This window comes from Mustelus asterias, unplaced genomic scaffold (assembly GCF_964213995.1).
Source record: "Mustelus asterias unplaced genomic scaffold, sMusAst1.hap1.1 HAP1_SCAFFOLD_586, whole genome shotgun sequence".
Lineage (NCBI taxonomy): Eukaryota > Metazoa > Chordata > Chondrichthyes > Carcharhiniformes > Triakidae > Mustelus > Mustelus asterias.
Window position 1 is genome coordinate 172,127 of NW_027590536.1, and position 19,029 is coordinate 191,155.

Here is a 19,029-nt window from a genome sequence, read left to right on the forward strand (position 1 = left end):
TCTGGCAGGTAAGATTAAAGAAAATTCCAAGAGGTTCTCTAGCTATATTAAGAGTAAAAGGGTGGCTAGAGAGAGAATAGATCCCCTTAAAAATCAGTATGGCCATCTGTGTGTGGAGCCACAGGAGATGGGTGAGATTTTTAATGAATACTTCTCCTCTGTGTTTACTGTGGAGAGCACCATGGGTGCTAAAGAAATAAGGGAAACAAGTGATGATGTCTTGGGCACACGCATGTTACTTGGGAGGAGGTATCTGCAGCCTTATAAAAGCAAATTACTGCGGATGCTGGAATCTGAAACCAAGAGAGAAAATGCTGGAAAATCTCAGCAGTTCTAGCAGCATTTGTAAGGAGAGAAAAGAGTTGATGTTTCTTGTCGAGATGACCCTTTGTCAAAGCTCTGAAACATCAGTTCTTTTCTCTCCAGATGCTGCCAGACCTGCTGAGAATGGGGAGAGAGTGTGTGGGATGGAGATTTCCAGCTTTTGGGGAATGAGAGAGGAAAGAATGTTCCATAGAAATTGTCTGTTCTGAATTTCTATCCTGCACTGACACTGATGACTTTTGGAAACTCATTTTACAGGATCTTGAGGAATCACAGGCCGAAATCTCAAACATCACGTCTAGACGTGACAGAGTCATATCCCTTGGGATCTCAATATCATCGAACTTTGAATCCAGGAGGAGAAATGATTGTCCAGTCTGTCGATTTGAAAAGATTTGAAATGTCAGTGTGAGTGAAAAAGCATCAACACTCTGCCACACTTGAGTGAGAGTGTTCCACTGCACTGACTAAAGAGCTTTAACCAGTTACACAGTCTGAATAAATATCACACCATTCACAGCGGGTCGAGACTGTAATCTTGTTCTGTGTGTGGACGAAGTTTCAACTAATTGTCCACCCAAGAGAGAGGCAAGGACACCTGCACCATGGAGAAACCATGGAAATGTGTGGACTGTGGGAAGGGATACAGAGCCCCATCAGAGCTGGAAGTTCATCGGCGCAGCCACACTGGGGAGAGGCCATTCACCTGCTCTCAGTGTGAGAAGGGATTTAATCAGTTATCCAGCTTACGGACACACCAGCGAGTTCACACTGGGGAGAGGCCATTCACCTGCTGTCAGTGTGGGAAGGGATTTACTCGGTTATCCCACCTGCGGACACACCAGCGAGTTCACACTGGGGAGAGGCCATTCACCTGCTCTCAGTGTGGGAAGGGATTCACTCAGTTATCCAGTCTGCAGACACACCAGCGAGTTCACACTGGGGAGAGGCCGTTCACCTGCTCTCAGTGTGGGAAGGGATTCATTGAGTTATCCAGCCTGCAGAAACACCAGCGAGTTCACACTGGAGAGAGGCCGTTCATCTGCTCTCAGTGTGGGAAGGGATTCACTCAGTTATCCAGCCTGCAGACACACCAGCGAGTTCACACTGGGGAGAGGCCATTCACCTGCTCTCAGTGTGGGGAGGGATTCACTTGGTCATCCAACCTGCAGTCACACCAGCGAGTTCACACTGGGGAGAGACCATTTACCTGCTCTCAATGTGGGGAGGGATTCACTCGATCATCCCACCTGCAGAGACACCAGCGAGTTCACACTGGGGAGAGACCGTTCACCTGCTCTCAGTGTGGGAAGGGATTCATTCGGTCATCCCACCTGAGGATACACCAGCGAGTCCACACTGGGGAGAGACCATTCATCTGCTCTCAGTGTGGGAAGGGATTCACAAACTCATCTGACCTACAGACACACCAGCGAGTTCACACTGGGGAGAGGCCGTTCACCTGCTCTCAGTGTGGGAAGGGATTCAGAGTTTCATCCCAGCTGCTGAGACATCAACAAGTTCACGAGTGATTCCCGGGGTAGGATTCTGCTGTTATTGTTTCTGCTCTCAGTTGCATCCAGGACTGCATTTTGTTCATTCTCACAGTTGGTCAATGGGAAGGGTCAGAGGGTTTCTTTGTGCTGGACTGGCTGGTCTCAGCCTCCAGTGGGCTGATGCTCTTTGAGTCTTTTTGTGAATACCTGGTTTCAAATGTCACAAGGATCACAGAGTGACAAGGTGTGAGGAAGTTTCGAGATATTTAGTCAGAAGAAAACAGAGGTTGGCAGTGCAAAGGTACATTTCTGAATGGAGGGCTGTGACAAGTGACGTTCCTCAGGGATCAGTGCTGGGACTTTTGATGTTTGTAATATATATAAATGATTTGGAGGAAAATGTAACTGGTTTGATTGGTAAGTTTGTGGACGGCACAAAGGTTGGTGGAATTGCGGATAGCGATGGGGACCGGCAGAGGATACAGCAGGATATAGATCAGTTGGAGACTTGGGCGAAGAGATGGCAGATGAAGTTTAATCTGGATAAATGTGAGGTAATGCATTTTGGAAGGTCTAATACAGATGGGAAATATACAGTAAATGGCAGAACCCTTCAGAGTATTGATAGGCAGAGGGATCTGGGTGTACAGGTACACAGGTCATTGAAAGTGGCAATGCAGGTGGGGAAGATAGTCAAGAAGGCATACGGCATGCTTGCCTTCATCGGCCGGGGCATTGAGTTTAAAAATTGGCAAGTCATGTTGCAGCTTTATAGAACCTAAGTTAAACCGCACTTGGAATCTAGTGTTCAATTCTGGTCACCACACTACCAGAAGGATGTGGAGCTTTGGAGAGGGTACGGAAAATATTTACCAGGATGTTGCCTGGTGTGGAGGGCATTAGCTATGAGGAGAAGTTGGAGAAACTTGGTTTGTCCTCACTGGAACGACGGAGGTTGAGGAGGGCAACCTGATAGAAGTCTACAAGATTATGAGGGGCATGGACAGAGTGGATAATCAGAAGCTTTTTCCCACGGTGGAAGAGTCAGTTACCAGGGGCATAGGTTTAAGGTGTGAGGGGCAAGGTTTAAAGGAGATGTACGAGGCAGGTTTTTTACACAGAAGGTGGTGGGTGCCTGGAACTCGTTGCCGGGGAAGGTAGTGGAAGCAGATACGATAGTGACTTTAAGATGTGTCTTGACATTGCTCCACCAATGACCCTCCCCCCATCATAAAGTCGAAAGCGGAGCTGTTCATTGATAACTGCAGTACTCATGGCTGAGAATGATACCAGGGATGAGGATTTTGTTTTATTCTTTCAGGGGATGTGAATGTGACTGGCAAGGCCAACATTCATTGCGCATCACTGATTGCTCTTGTAAAGAAAATGAGCCACTTTCTTGAATCGCTGCAATCCATCTGGTGTAGGTATACCCACAACGCTGTTAGGGAGTTCCAGGAATTTGATGCAGTGACAGAGAAGGAATGGTGATTGATTTTCAAGTCAGAATGGTATGTGATGTGGAGTACAATTTACAGATGGTGGCATTCCCATACGCTGGCTGCACTTGTTTTTCAAGTGGTAGAAGTTAGGGTTTGGAACATTGAAGAAGGGAAAGGGTTAATGTTTTTTGTACTCAATGTATTTTGTGCCTAAAAGGTTGAACTTTGTACCTGGAATGTATCCCAAACATAGCCCTTCCTTGTGGCGTGCCTCCTTTTTGTTTATATTGCTCCTGGTAGTAATACAAGCCATTTGTTCATGTCTTTCATCTTTTACTTTTCGTATAAGCCATTTGTTCACGGTTCCCTCGCTTGTTTATATCATTCTGATAAAACAGACAGTTAAATATAGATAGAACATAGAACATAGAACATAGAAAGTCACAGCACAAACAGGCCCTTCGGCCCACAAGTTGCGCCGATCACATCCCCACCTCTAGGCCTATCTATAGCCCTCAATCCCATTAAATCCCATGTACTCATCCAGAAGTCTCTTAAAAGACCCCAACGAGTTTGCCTCCACCACCACCGACGTCAGCCGATTCCACTCACCCACCACCCTCTGAGTGAAAAACTTACCCCTGACATCCCCCCTGTACCTACCCCCCAGCACCTTAAACCTGTGTCCTCTCGTAGCAACCATTTCAGCCCTTGGAAATAGCCTCTGAGAGTCCACCCTATCCAGACCCCTCAACATCTTGTAAACCTCTATCAGGTCACCTCTCATCCTTCGTCTCTCCAGGGAGAAGAGACCAAGCTCCCTCAACCTATCCTCATGATGTTAGGGGATAAGTCTTTCTTTCTCGTAGGCTTGTGTATGATTTAAACAAAGGAAGCAAATGGTAGAGTGTGAGAATGGCCGTTTGAAGGAGGACTCCCACTGGGACAGTTGCACTCAGTCACTTCAAAGGAAACGCTGCGGGAAGAGCAGGGGACCAGAGGTGACACCTTGGCTTCGACTACCAGGAGAATTGTGCTTTATGACCCAAGGATACCAGATGGTCTCTAACCATGATCCAGAGACTATCAGAAGCTGTTAAAGGAACTATAATTTATGATCAAGGACTGTTAACTGGACTTTGCTTCATGACTTGTATTGGGAACCCTGATGTATAAATATCCATGCTTCTTGTGTTCAGAGAGAACTTTGGCTTCCGCTTTCAAGGGGTCAAGTTCTCCCATAAGCTTATGAGAATAAAGCATGACTGTATTTTGACTCATACCAGCCTATAGAGGTATATTTTCCGACTTCAAACATGCTGTGAAAACAGCCTTGGTGATTTCTTGCAGTGCATCTAATATGTGGGATACACTGCCACCATTGTGGGCTAATGGTGGAGAGTGAATGTTTAAGGTGGTATTTGAGATGCTGATCAGGCGGGCTACTTTGTCCTGGATAGGATCTACAAAATTGTTGCAGATACACTCATCCAGGTAGGGAATATTCCACCTTACTCCTGATTTATACCTTGTGAATCATGGCAAGCCTTTGGGGAGTCATTAAGTGAGTAACCTGCCACAAAACTCCCAACCTCTGATCTGCTCTTGTAACCACAGTATTTAAATGACTGGTCAATGGTAACCCCAAAGTTATTGCTGGTGGGACATTCACTGATGGTAATGCCATTGAATATCAAGGGAGGATGGTTAGATTTTCTTGCTGGAAATAGATATTTCCTGATAATTATGTGGTGTCAGTATGAATTGACAATCAGCTCCAACCTGAATGTTGTCCTGGTCCTGCGCTGCATGCGGGCAGCTTCAGTATTCAGAGTTGTGAATGGTAATATACACTGCAATCATCAGTGAACATCCCTGTTTCCGACCCTACGGTGGGGAGACGGTAATTAATGAAGCCGCTGAAAATGATTAGGCCCAGGAGACATGAGGAACAACAAAATATATTTATATAGCGCCTTGAAATAATAAAACATCCAGGGAGCATTGTAAAATAAAGTATGATATTGAGCCACAAAGAAGATATTAGGTTAGATGACCAAAAGTTTGGTCGAAGTGTAGATTTTAAGGGGTGTGTTAAAGGAGTAAAGCGAGTTGGAGAGTTGGGGACGTGTAGGGATGATACTCCAGAGGTTGGAGCCTAAGCAACTGAAGGTAGAGCTTGCAATGGTGAAGCAAGGTCAGGGACAAACTAAAGACCAGAATTAGAGCAGTGTAATATATTGAGGGTTGTGGGGCTTATCGGAGATTATAGATATTGGGACAGGCAAGGTCATGGAGTGATTTGAAACCAAGGATGAGAATTTTAATATTAAGTTGTTGCTTTACTGGGTGGATCATCGTGCACAAGGGTGATAGTGGAATAACACTTAATGTGAGTTTAAACATGGCCAGCAGAGTTTTAGATGAACCCTGCAGTGACCCTTGCAGTGATGACTGACCTCCAACAACCACAGCCATCATCGTCTGTACCTGGTATATCCCCAACCGGTGGAGAGTTCCCCCCGCCAAATCCCACCGACTCCAACCCTGTGTAGGTCCCTTTCTGCCACACTCAGTCAAATGATGTCTTGATGGATTTTCTTTGTTCTTTTTTTTGTTTTTTTTTGTTTTCTTTGAGAAAACAAAATTTTCTTTGTTCTTCGTTCTGTCTGGAACATCCCAAATGCTCATCCAATTTCCTTTGTAATTGTTTATTGTCTCCACTTCCTCCACCCTCGTAGGCAGCGAGTTTCAGGTCATTACCATTCGCTGCATCAGAATATTCTTCCTCACATCTCCCCCCCCACCCCCCTTGCATCTCTGACCCAAAACAAGAAATCTGTGTCCCCCCTCGTCCTTGTCCCTTCAGCTAATGGGAACAGCTTTTCTTTGTCCACGGTACGGTACGGTAGTACGGTAGCACAGTGGTTAGCACTGCTGCTTCACAGCTCCAGGGTCCCGGGTTCAATTCCCGGCTCGGGTCACTGTCTGTGTGGAGTTTGCACATTCTCCTCGTGTCTGCGTGGGTTTCCTCCGGGTGCTCCGGTTTCCTCCCACAGTCCAAAGATGTGCGGGTTAGGTTGATTGGCAGGGTTAAAAATTGCCCCTTAGAGTCCTGGGATGTATAGGTTAGAGGGATTAGCGGGTAAAATATGTGGGGATAGGGCCTGGGTGGGATTGTGGTCGGTGCAGACTCGATGGGCCGAATGGCCTCCTTCTGCACTGTAGGGTTTCTATGATTTCTATGATTATCTAAACCTGTCAGAATCTTGTCCACCTCTATCAAATCTCCCTTTAACCTCCTTTGCTCCAAGGAGAACAACCCCAGCCTGACATTGACAATAAAGAACAAACCAACAGAATATGTTACTGTCTGGAATCAAATGGGAATGTTTAATTTCTGTTTTAAAGATATTGTGAATATATTGTCCTGGACAATAAAGGAATCAGCTATAACTGAGCAAGAAGAAGTCGATTTCAATGTGGAATTGAGTGGAATATTCTCTCTGGATTTAAACAGTGGAGAAACTGCAAACATGGAAGAAAATAAATTTCAAAATGTGAACTCTGAACAGACTGTTTTCAAAATAGAACTTGAAAATTCACAAATGAACAGCAATGAAGACTCTCCTTTTGCAGGAGGAACTTTGGATTATAATTATTGTAAAAAGAAAAGTTTCAGAAAAGACTGCAAGCAGTAATTTCCATCTTCAGTGGACTGAGATTCCTGGACATGGAACCCAGCAGTGTGCTGTTACCAAGCTGGACTTGTGAATGTGAAGTGGACAATGGAGGGATTATTGTGTCTATTGCAGGTTATAAGATAGATCAACACAGGAAAACAGTGGATTTAGGAACAGGAGGAGGCCATTTGGCCCTTCGAGCCTGCTCCACCATTCAATAAGATCATGGCTGTTGTTAAGATATACAGCATGTTGTATATTGTAATATTCTAAATGGGATATTATGAAGGTGATACATTTCCATTTCTTCCTGTTTTTGTTACAAAAATCTAATTTTATAATTCCTATGTTTTAGAAATATGAATTAGTTGCAAGAATTGCTTTTAAAAAATGGAAAACCTGGATTGAGAATCTGACAAAAATACCCTCAGGGAATTCGCAGTCACAAAGCATGGCCCATGTTGGTTTAAGAAGTCAAAACTCGAGAAGTAAGAACTGTAAAAGGTCAGCTGGATCTTTTAGCTGGAGATATTGGGTCTGACAATTATTGCACTGTTTTTGTTAGGTGAATTCTTCATGCAGACCTCAGGGAAAAAGGGTTTAGTTTTGAAGCGAAATATCTGTCGGACATTCCACCTGGTCTCTGTTACCATGGGGATATGTGATTGAGGGTGGAGCCTTGGTTAGAATTAGACCATAAGATATAGGAGCAGAATTAGGCTATTCGGCCCATCGAATCTGCTGTGCCATTCGATCATGGCTGATAAATCTCAATCCCATTCTCCTGCCTTTTCCCCGGAACCTTTTGAGTCCTTTCCAATCAATGACCTGGTTCCAGCGGACAGTCTGCAGTTAGCTTGGAAGCCACCAGTTGTGGGACCAGGAGCTGTGAACCAGCTGTGGGACTAGAAGCCTAGAGGACCATTAGAAACCAGGAGTGTTTCCAACATTTAAATCCCTCAGCAAGAATGCAGTGAAGCCCATGTTTGGACTGAGGAGTCCACAGTTTGAGAGCTTAAAGGAAAATTGGAGGCTTGTTTAGTGAAAAGATAATGGATGGACTCCCATAAACTCTTGGAGCTTGGAGAATATCTGGAATACTGGGGAGAATTAAAGTGAATTGTGGAGAGCTTTGACATACCTTTGGGATGGTCCTAGGAACAGAAGTGAATGAACCTTCAAGATATTGTTAAGTATAAAGAAACTCTTGGGGTGAGGTAAAAACATAGAACTAGGTTTATATCATAAATCTTTATTGAGTGTAGTATTCAATTTGTAGTGTTGTCTTTTTAAATTTTATTTAAACATACAGTAAAGTTTGTTTTTGTTTAAAAATGTGGAATCTTGTGATGTAATTCTTTCAGTTAATCACTGGGTGTTCGAATTTCTCTGCAAACGTTAACAGTCCAGACCGGGATCGCAAAGATTCACACAAACAGTGTTTCAAAACAAATCGAAGAGAAAGATGGTTTTTCTTCTTCAGTACAAATGTTACACATGAAGAAACCCTCTTCTGGTATCTCCAATAATTTGTTGCTTCGAGCAATTCTTTTCATGGAACAATCAGATAATTGATGACTGAAAATGGAACTAATTGTATCCCTTTAAAGCAGGAGGGCGATCGCCCGGCACAGAGGGGAATTAGGGATTTCTCCCATAGACCAATTGACAGGGATTCTACCCTCCAACCACCTGAAGTGAATTCTTTACATGAATCATCTGTGCCAGTGCAGTTATCAACTTGCAGTTTGGCTGATCAGAAAATGCTTTGTTGCTGATTTTCCTTGTGTTAGGAAGTGACAATGCCAAGACCAGATCTTGTTTCCTCCTTGAACGGGATGTAACCCGTGTCCACATCTTCATTCTTCCACTGGTTGTAAGGTTCAGACTCCGAGAACATCGGCAGGTAATCAGACCCTGACAATTCCCACTGCCTTTCAGTCATTTCTCACAAAAGCTGCTGGGATTGGAAGCTTCTGTCTGAAATATACTTTCTTTTAGTTTCCAACCTTCACCATTAGACAAGCATTTTCTGTTACCATGTTATAATCCTGACAGCCTTGGGGTGGAGTCAATCTTTATTTGGTACAGATTTGTTCACAGAATCAAACATTACAGGTTCAACTCTGACTCCAAGTTATATTAGTGAGTCCCACTTTTTACCTGCTCATTATAACTATCTAATCAGTGCCCTCCATCTGAATAAACTTCACCTCTATTGGTATAATTAACAGCCACAGTCAGAGCATCCAAAAGGTCACTAATGGGTGTGACTGCCATGGTGTCTCAGCAGCTTGGGTGAACAAGTGAATCCTTTCCCACACACTGAGCAGGTGAATGGTCTCAGTTTGGAAACTGAGGGAAAATAAAATTTCAGGCAGAAGCTTCCAATCTGGTAGGTTTTATGAGAAATTGCTGAAAGTGAGTGGGAATTATCAGGGTCTCTCCCCAGTGTGAATTCCCTGATGTTTCAGTAGGTCAGATGATGTTCTAAACCTCTTTGCACAGTGAGAGCGCCTGAACGGGGGCTCCTCAGTGTGAATGCGCTGGTCGACCCTCAGGTAGGCTCAGGTTTTAAAGCAGCTCCCACAGTCAGAGCATTGAACAGGTTTCTTATTGGGGGAGGAGCCTCAGTATTCCAGCAGACTGGATGATTGACTGAGTCACTTCCCACACACACACATCAGATGAATGGCCTTTCCCCAGTGTGTAATCGTTTGTGTCTCAGCAGACTAGATAATTGAGTGAATCCCTTCCCACACTCAGAGCAGATGAATGGCCTCGGCCCAGTGTGAATGGGTTGGTGTGTCAGCGGGAGGGATGGGTGAGTGAATCCCTTCCCACGCTCTGAGCAGGGGAACAGTCCCTCACCCGTGTGAAATCGCTGGTGGTTCTGCAGGGTAGATGACTGAGTGAATCCCTTTCCACACACACAACAGGTGAATGGTCTCTCCCCATTGTGAACCCGCTGGTGTGTCAGCAGGGTAGACGAATCGCTGAATTTCTTCCCACACTCAGAGCAGGTGAATGGCCTCTCCCTGATGTGAAGTCGCTGGTGATTCCTCAGGGTGGATGAATCACGAAATCCCCTTCCAAACTCAGAGCAGGTGAATGGTGTCTCCAAAGTGTGGCTGCATCGAAGGGATTCCAGCTTCGAGGGACAATTGAATCCCTTCCCACAGTCCCTACATTTCCATGGTCTGAGTGTCTTTGTACATCTCCAGGTTCAGATGAAGGTTTGACCCCACAGATAACACATACATGGTCTCTCCTCACTGTGAATCCTTCAATCTTTTCCAGGCTGTGTAACTGGTTAAAGCTCTTTCCACAGTCAGTTCACTGGAATACTCTCACTCGAGTGGATGTGTCTCAGTGATTTTCCAGTCACACTGATGTTTAAACAGTTTGAAGGGACAGACAAACATTTCCCATTCTAGTTTCAAATGCCGATGGTATTCAGATCCTGAATAATTGGGTGACTCTGTCAGATCCTAACGTCATGTTTGTTGAGATTTGTGTCTGCAAATTCTCCCCTTCTAATAGCCTGTGAAAGAAATTCACAAAAATCATTGCTGTCAGTACAGGATAAAAACTCAGAACAGACAATTCTAGTTTCTGTGGAACATTCTTTCATCTCATTCTTGAAAATTTGTAAATCTCCATCCCAAACACTCTCCCTCCATTCTCACTTTGCTCGACCTGAAATAGACATTGTCCTGAGGGTGCTGATTCATCCTAATCGACAGATCCGTGCTGACTGTTTCATGTACTGAAATATTCCTGAAATCTTCACACAGGCTTGTGTCTAAGCAGATAAAAAATTTGCATATTTAGTGAACTAAAAATGTATGCAATATTCAGCACTCTATTACATGATCAGAGATACAGATGGGTGCGGAAGAACTTGACTTGGGGAGCAAGCAATCATGTTCTGGAACTCACTGACGATGACAGTGGTGGAAGTGGAGACGACCAGTGATTTCAAAATAAAATTGGTTGGGCACTTGAAGGAATTAAACGTACTGGGGAACAGGGATATGGAGGAAAAATGGCACTGAGTGGATTCCCCGACAGAGACTTGGCACGGACTCAAGCTGCTGAATTGATTTATCTTGTGCTCTGCTGACTCTTTAACTGGAAAATATACAGAGTAGTTACAATACTATTCTGGAATTAAACAAAATCAACTGTAACACAAATCCATAAATAATATACCTAATATGCACCATACAGTAAGAAGTCTCACAACACCAGGTTAAAGTCCAACAGGTTTATTAGGAATCACAAGCTTTCAGAGCACTGCCCCTTCATCAGGTGAGAAGGAGCAGCCTCTGAAAGCTCGTGATTCCAAATAAACCCATTGGATTTTAACCAGGTGTTGTGAGACTTCTTACTGTGCCCACCCCAGTCCAACACCGGCATCTCTACATCATATGCACCATATAACAACACCAGACATATCAATGTTGTTACGATTCTCATGGTCACCTTATAATAAACAAATTCCCACAAATCCCAATGGAATAAACTGAAAGACAATGTTTCATTTAAAAAAAATGTTACTTTAAAAATTAATCTAAAATTAACATCACTGAATCATGCATTAAGAAACAGTATTTGAATAGACAGGATAAATTACACTTTAAAAAGCTCAGACAATAAAAACAGGTTTCACAAAATCACAAACATTTCCCCCTCAGTATATTTGGCTCTAATTCCAGTTCCAGAGAATTTCTCTGTCTCTGTATTTCCCAGGGGGAGAAAGAAAGTGTTTTCCTCACAGATGTTGTCCAGAGGATGAAGTTTGAGTCTGTGTGTGAAGTTTGAGTCTGTGGTGAAGTTTGAGTCTGTGTGTGAAGTTTGAGTCTGTGGTGAAGTTTGAGTCTGTGGTGAAGTTTGAGTCTGTGGTGAAGTTTGAGTCTGTGTGTGAAGTTTGAGTCTGTGGTGAAGCTACAAACAGAAGCTGTTCTGTTTCAAATCAAACTGCGGGACTTGGAAGAAAATGATGGGAAGATTTTGCAAAGTCCCCTCCCCCACTCCCTCAGCTGGCAGCCCAGCGCGCAGGCGCAGAGAGCGCTGCTGAGCTGAGTTGTCCGGAGCAGGCGCAGAGAGCGCTGCTGAGCAGAGCTGTCCGGAGCAGCCGCAGAGAGCGCTGCTGAGCCGAGCTGTCCGGAGCAGGCGCAGAGAGTGCTGCTGAGCCGAGCTGTCCGGAGCAGGCGCAGTGCGGCTGCCGCCAGCGGTCGCTCTCGATTTCTTTTTGGAGCAGCAGCCGCCGTAGAGAGAGGGGGGAGGGGGAGATCACCGCGCGGCTTCTCGCTCTGGCCGGAGCCGCCAGCCGGTTGCCTGGAAACCTTGGCTCGAGGAGGTGCAGGGGGAGGGGAACAATGGGTGGGGGCGGGGCTCCCGTGGACGCGCGCCCGGGCCTGCGCACTGGAACCACAGGACGTCACATGGGAACAGACTTATTCCTATTGGCTAATTCAGGCTCGGTTATATTGTGCCGCCACAATGCGGAAGTTGGCCAATGATTGAAACCTCCGCCTCTGGACAACATCTGGGAGGAAATCAATGTTTCGCCCTTTCCATTTCTTTTCTCATTCTGGAGGAAATTGGGGACTTGCAGCAACTGAATGGTAAGGAAGTGAATCCAGTCGGTATATTCCACACATTGTTCGGCCAGTCAGATAGACATGTACCTGTTTGGCAGCCTGCATGGAGATTTTCAGCTCTCTGTGTTAAGGACAGGAAGGAGTGAGCATGGATCTGTCAATCAGCCTCAATCAGCACCTTCAGGAGAATTGGAAGGGTAAATATTAGATACAGCAGAGTGAGAATGGAGGGAGAGGGCGGCACGGTAGCACAGTGGTTAGCACTGCTGCTTCACAGCTCCAGGGTCCCGGGTTCGATTCCCGGCTCGGGTCACTGTCTGTGTGGAGTTTGCACATTCTCCTCGTGTCTGCGTGGGTTTCCTCCGGGTGCCCCGGTTTCCTCCCACAGTCCAAAGATGTGCGGGTTAGGTTGATTGGCCAGGTTAAAAATTGTCCCTGAGATGTGTAGTTAGAGGGATTAGCGGGTAAATATGTGGGGGTAGGGCCTGGGTGGGATTGTGGTCGGTGCAGACTCGATGGGCCGAATGGCCTCCTTCTGCACTGTAGGGTTTCTATGATTTCTATGTGTGGGATGGAGATTCACAGCTTTTGGGGATTGAGAGAGAAAGAATGTTCCATAGAAACTGGAATTGTCTGTTCTGAATTTCAATCCTGTACTGACACTGATGACTTGTGTCAACTTGTTTTGCAGGATATTGAAAGAGGAATCACAGGCTAAAATCTCAAACGTCACATCTAGATCTGGCAGAGTCATATTCCTTGGGACCTGAATATCATCGGCCATTGAATCTGGAAGATTTGAAAAGATTTCAAACATCAGTGTGACTGGAAAAGCATCAACACACTTCCAATTCAAGTGAGAGTGTTCCAGTGCACTGACTGAAGAGCTTTAACCAGTTACACAGCCTGAATAAATATCACACCATTCACAGCGGGGAGAGACTGTACCCGTGTTCTGTGTGTGGACAAGGCTTCAACTGATTGGCCACCCAAGGGAGAGGCAAGGACACCTGCACCATGGAGAAACCATGGAAATGTGCAGACTGTGGAAAGAGATACAGATACCCCTCTCTGCTGGATGCTCATCGGCGCAACCACACTGGGGAGAGGCCATTCATCTGCTTTGAGTGTGGGGAGGGATTCATTCGGTTCCCCCACCTGCAGACACACAAGCGAGTTCACACTGGAGAGAGACCGTTCACCTGCTCTCAGTGTGGAAAGGGATTCACTGTGTCATCCACTTTGCAGAGACACCAGCGAATTCACACTGGGGAGAGGCCATTCACCTGCTCTCAATGTGGGAAGGGGTTCAACCAGTTATCCAACCTGTGGACACACCAGCGAATTCACACTGGGGAGAGGCCATTCACCTGCTCTCAGTGTGGAAAGGGATTCACTCGGTTATCCGACCTGCAGACACATCAGCGCGTTCATACTGGGGAGAGGCCGTACACCTGCTCTCAGTGTGGAAAGGGATTCACCATGTCATCCACTTTGCAGAGACACCAGCGAATTCACACTGGGGAGAGGCCGTTCACCTGCTCTCAGTGTGGAAAGGGATTCACTCAGTTATCCCACCTGCAGACACATCAGCGCATTCACGCTGGGGAGAGGCCGTTTACCTGCTCTCAGTGTGGGAAGGGTTTCGCTCAGTCATCCGTCCTGCAGACACATCAGCGCATTCACACTGGGGAGAGGCCGTTTACCTGCTCTCAGTGTGGGAAGGGTTTCGCTCGTTCATCAAACCTGCAGAGACATCAGCGAGTTCACATGGGGAGAGGCCATTCACCTGCTCTCAGTGTGGGAAGGAATTCACTCAGTTGTCCCACCTGCTGAGACATCAGTGAGGTTACACTGGGGAGAAACCGTCCACCTGCTCAGTGTATAAAAAGGGTTCAGAATTTCATCACAGCTGCTGAGGCACCAACAAGTTCACAGGGGTTGGATTCTGCTGTTATTGTTTCTGCTCTCAATTACACCAGGACTGCATTCTGTTCATTCTCACAGTTGGTCAATGGGGAGGGTCGGAGGGTTTCTTTCTGCTGGACTGGCCGGTCTCACAACTTTGCCTCCAGTGGGCTGATGCTCTTTGAGTCTTGTTGCGAATACCTGGTTTCAAATTTCACAAGGATCACAGAGTGACCGGGTGTGAGGAAGTTCAGAGATATTTAGTCAGCATTTCTGTTTGAAACTCCCCCAGAAGCCCATCCAATTTCCTTTGTAATTGTTTACTGTCTCCACTTCCTCCACCCTCGTAGGCAGCAAGTTCCAGGTCAGTACCATGCACTGCATCAAAATATTCTTTAATTTCTGTTTGAAAGATATTGTGAATATATTGTCCTGGACAATAAAGAAATTGGAATAACTCACCTTGGGTGTGGGTGAATGGAATATATCAATCTGGTATCCACCTACAGTCTAGAGGAAGTATGGAATGTGTAGCTGGAAATCCCTCCCTAACAGCACTGTGGGTGTACTTATACCTCAGGCATTGTAGCAGTTCAGGAAGGCAGTGTTGGGGTTGACCATGGCCGAGGCAGCTACATACAGCCACATATTCTGTTATAATTGAAGGACTGCAGATTGAATGTGAGGCATTGTGGGACTGGACTATCTTGACCACATTCCTGTGACTGCTCAGTTTCTGCAATCACGGACCATTAAAGCTGCTTAGCAGGGCCCCGACAGAGGACCTGGTGAGAATATTTACTCAGAATGGGTTAGAATTAAACTTATTCCAGGACCGGCTGGTGTTCAGCGGCTGAGATTCCCGAATCTGTAAAAAGGGGGTCTGACCAATCAACAAACAGTGGTAGGTAGTTGGTTAAGAAGTTAAAAAGCGTTCTCAGGCATTGTTTAAATTATTTTATCCCAAATTTGTGATAAGAACTGTGAGGGACATGTGACCCGATAGTCAGTGAAGTGACGGTATACTCCAAGTAGCACTGGACTGAAAAGCAGACCTCAGAGTAGATTCTAATGGTTATAAACTGACCCAAGCATGGCCAGTGAAAAATCAGAGCTTGAGTGAGGACTGGACAGGTCTCTTACCTGCTGTTTGGAAACTAAGAACAAGAAACTTATCGATAAAATTATTAGAGAATACAGCCAACGTTTCAAGTCTGGAAGACATTTCATAACAGCTCTTATGAAGGGTCATCCATACTTGAAACATTGGCTCCACTCTGTCTCCACAGATGCTGCCAGACCTGCTGAGCTTTTCCAGCATTTTCTGTTGTTGTTTCAGATTCCAGCATCCGCAGTATTTAACTTTTCTGATAAAATGATTAGTTCTGATTGGAATCCCCACGACCCTCCCGCAAAACAGAGGGAGTGGTGGCAAAGGGAGAAAAAGGATAAGGATGATAAAGTCTGGGTTCTGATTCTCCGAGCCCATGTAGAATAAACAAAATGAGTGAATCAGTTTATAAAGAACAGAAGTTGTCCATCCCTAACAAAAACTGATCAAATGAAAATAATTAGGTTCTGGAATATAACAAAAAAATTAAGAGATGAAGTTTACAATCGAGTTTGTTTTGATTTTTATACTTGTGTAAAGTGGTATTATTGAGGGCCAAGTGTTTGCTGCTCACTCCCCATCCCTTTAGGTTCTGTAGAAAAGTTAACCCTTTCAGCAGACAGTTCATTTCTTTTCAAATCATCTGAAAACTCATGTCTATTTTAGTTTATAATTGAAGATTTATGGGAATTGGCTAAGATGGGCTTTCGGCATTTTTAAAGTATAAAAAAGTGGTCTTGAGAAGGCAATTTGGTAGAGAGAGGTGGAGGGAGAGATGTTTACAGAGAGGTGTTGAGAGCTGTTGGTTTTACAAGTTATCCATGTTTTTGGAGCGGTCACTTCATGTCCTGGTCTGAGAGGGATGGAGAGAAGTCTGTTCAATTGTTAATGTTAAACTTTCTCTATTAACTGTTAATCGACACTCCGTTTTTATCTTTCTGACTTGTTACATTTTTAATGATAAATAAACTTTCTGAATTCACCATTTAATGTGTTCTTTCTTACCATATGGTTCAGACACTGGAACCTGGTGTGATTTACGATTGGGGAGGTTATTGTAAACAAGAGAACCCCCATAAATCTTAGTTCAAATAAATCAAAGTTCTGACAAATGGAATGTTATCCTTTATTACGAGAGAAAGTGAACCTCGGAGTAAAGATGTTCTGCTTCAGTTATGCAGGGCGTTGCTGAGACTGCATCTTGAACATTCGGTGCAGCTTTGTCTCCTATTTAAGAAATGATACAAATGCATTGAAAGTGGTTCAGAGGAGGTTTAATAGATTGCTTCCCAATTTTGTCCGATTTTCCTTGTCTTCACCTCTGACAAAGAGTAATCCTGACTCAAAATGTTGCCTCCATTCTCTCTCTACAGATGCTGTCAGACTTGCTGAGATTGTCCAGCATTTTCTGTTTTTGTTTCAGATTCCAACAACAGCAGAATTTTGCCTTTATACTAATTCTTGTTGGATAAGGGCATCAAAAGTATCGGGTATAGCACGAGAACGCAACACAAAAAGATCAGCCATGATGTAAATAAACGGTGGAGGAAACTCAAAGGGCCAAATGGCCGATTTCTGCTCCGATGTCGAATGTTGGTCACAGATTTCTGAGAATTCTGAACCAAGGCTGGAAGATTCGCCTTGCTTGTGTTCGTGGGAAAATGTCCAGGAGAACCATCACTGTGAAGGACAGTTCTGGGATTAAAGGTTGCCCGACTGGAAAAGGAAAACAATGGAAATAAACTGTTGAGGAGTAAAGAATCACTTTGGGCTGGTTTTTGGAGAAAGAGTGTCAACATTCCAAGGCAGGGTAAAATATATCCATTGAGTGGATATTTAATGGTGTTAAGAGTAAAAGGGCAAAGTTTAATTTTGCAGTTTAAGGGCGATGTTCCCTATAAAAAAGTGTTTAATCATTGTTGCTTCCAGTTTGTTGGAGTAAACGCCATAAACTTGAAGTTTTGTCATGTCATTCTTTAATTTACTCACTGGGTTTAGAATTTTTTTTTAAATTGTTGATCATCAGAGATCCTAACAGTTCATTTAAAGGCACACATTTCGACTTCCCATTTGAGCCTGGGCACCTTTCTGTCTCTATTGCTCGTGTCAATGACAGCCAGGCGATGGAGTTGAGGGCTAATATTAGCTGAGAATAACGGGGCCTGCGCCCCAGTTGGGAAACTGCCATGAGCGTCGCACTAATAGAGAGACTAATAAATAAACTTTAAGACATTGATTTTTACAACTTCATGCGGGTGATCAGTCCGTAGAAACGTAACCCTCTCTGGCTCCTTCTTTGACAGGAATTCTTGTGGAATTCAGCCTTGGGAGTCTGGTTCCTTCTCTGACAGTAATTTCCTTGGAACTCAGCCTCGGGAGTTTTCAGTATTTGGCTCGCAAGGAAGACGTTCAGAACCTCTACTTTTATCCACAAAGTGACGATTACTTCACGTCAGAGTTGGGCCTGTTGTATCATGACAATTGGTCAATTTGACCACTAGATTAATTTAACTGGATCCTCAATTACTAACACCACCACCTCTTATTATCTTAGACAGGAATACAATAGAACTGGTTCATACTATCCCTTTAGCTGATTCTATACAATCCCTTATTCACACAGTTTCAAATGTTGAGGCTAATCAGAGCTTGAAGGTCTCTCTCGCCAGTACATTTATCCTCATTGCACATTCTTTACATACACAGCAATTAAACTCTTACAGCAAATAAAACTCAATCTTTTACTATAACGACGGATTCATTGATTAACTATAACTCAATTAAGGCTCATTAATTTCTCATCTGTTCATGACTGGTAGCTAATAAATAGCTACCAGATGGGGCAGATGTTTGAGGGCAAATCAACATCTGGCGTGTGGGAGGCTTTCAAGTGTAAGTTGATAGGGATTCAGGACCAGCACATTCCTGTAAGGGTGAAGGATAAGTATGGCAAGTTTTGGGAACCTTGGATAATGAGAGATATTGTGAGCCTCGTCAAAGAGAAAAACGAAACATTTGTCAAAGCTAGGAGGCTGGGAACACATGAAGCAAGTGTGGAATACAAGGAAAGTAGAAAGAAACTTAAGCAAGGAGTAAGGCGGGCTAAAAGGGGTCACGAAAAAGCATTGGCCAGCAGGATTAAGGAAAATCCCAAGGCTTTTTATACATATATAAAGAGCAAGAGGGTAGCCAGGGAGAGGGTTGGCCCACTCAAGGACAAGGGAGGGAATCTATGCGCGGAGCCAGAGGAAATGGGCGAGGTATTAAATGAGTACTTTGCGTCAGTATTCACCAAAGAAAAGGACTTGGTGGATGATGAGTCTGAGAAAGGATGTGCAGATAGTTTGAGTCATGTTGAGATCAAAAAGGAGGAGGTATTGGGGTTCGTGAGAAACATTAAGGTAGACAAGTCCCGAGGGCCTGATGGGATTTACCCCAGAATACTGAGGGAGGCAA

At 44.6% G+C, this 19,029-nt stretch overlaps 1 pseudogene; it reads left to right on the forward strand.

The window, feature by feature from the left end:
* The first annotated feature begins 884 nt into the window (after nucleotides 1-884).
* LOC144487081 (uncharacterized) lies at nucleotides 885-14,473 on the forward strand (annotated as a pseudogene).
* Nucleotides 14,474-19,029: the final 4,556 nt, after the last annotated feature.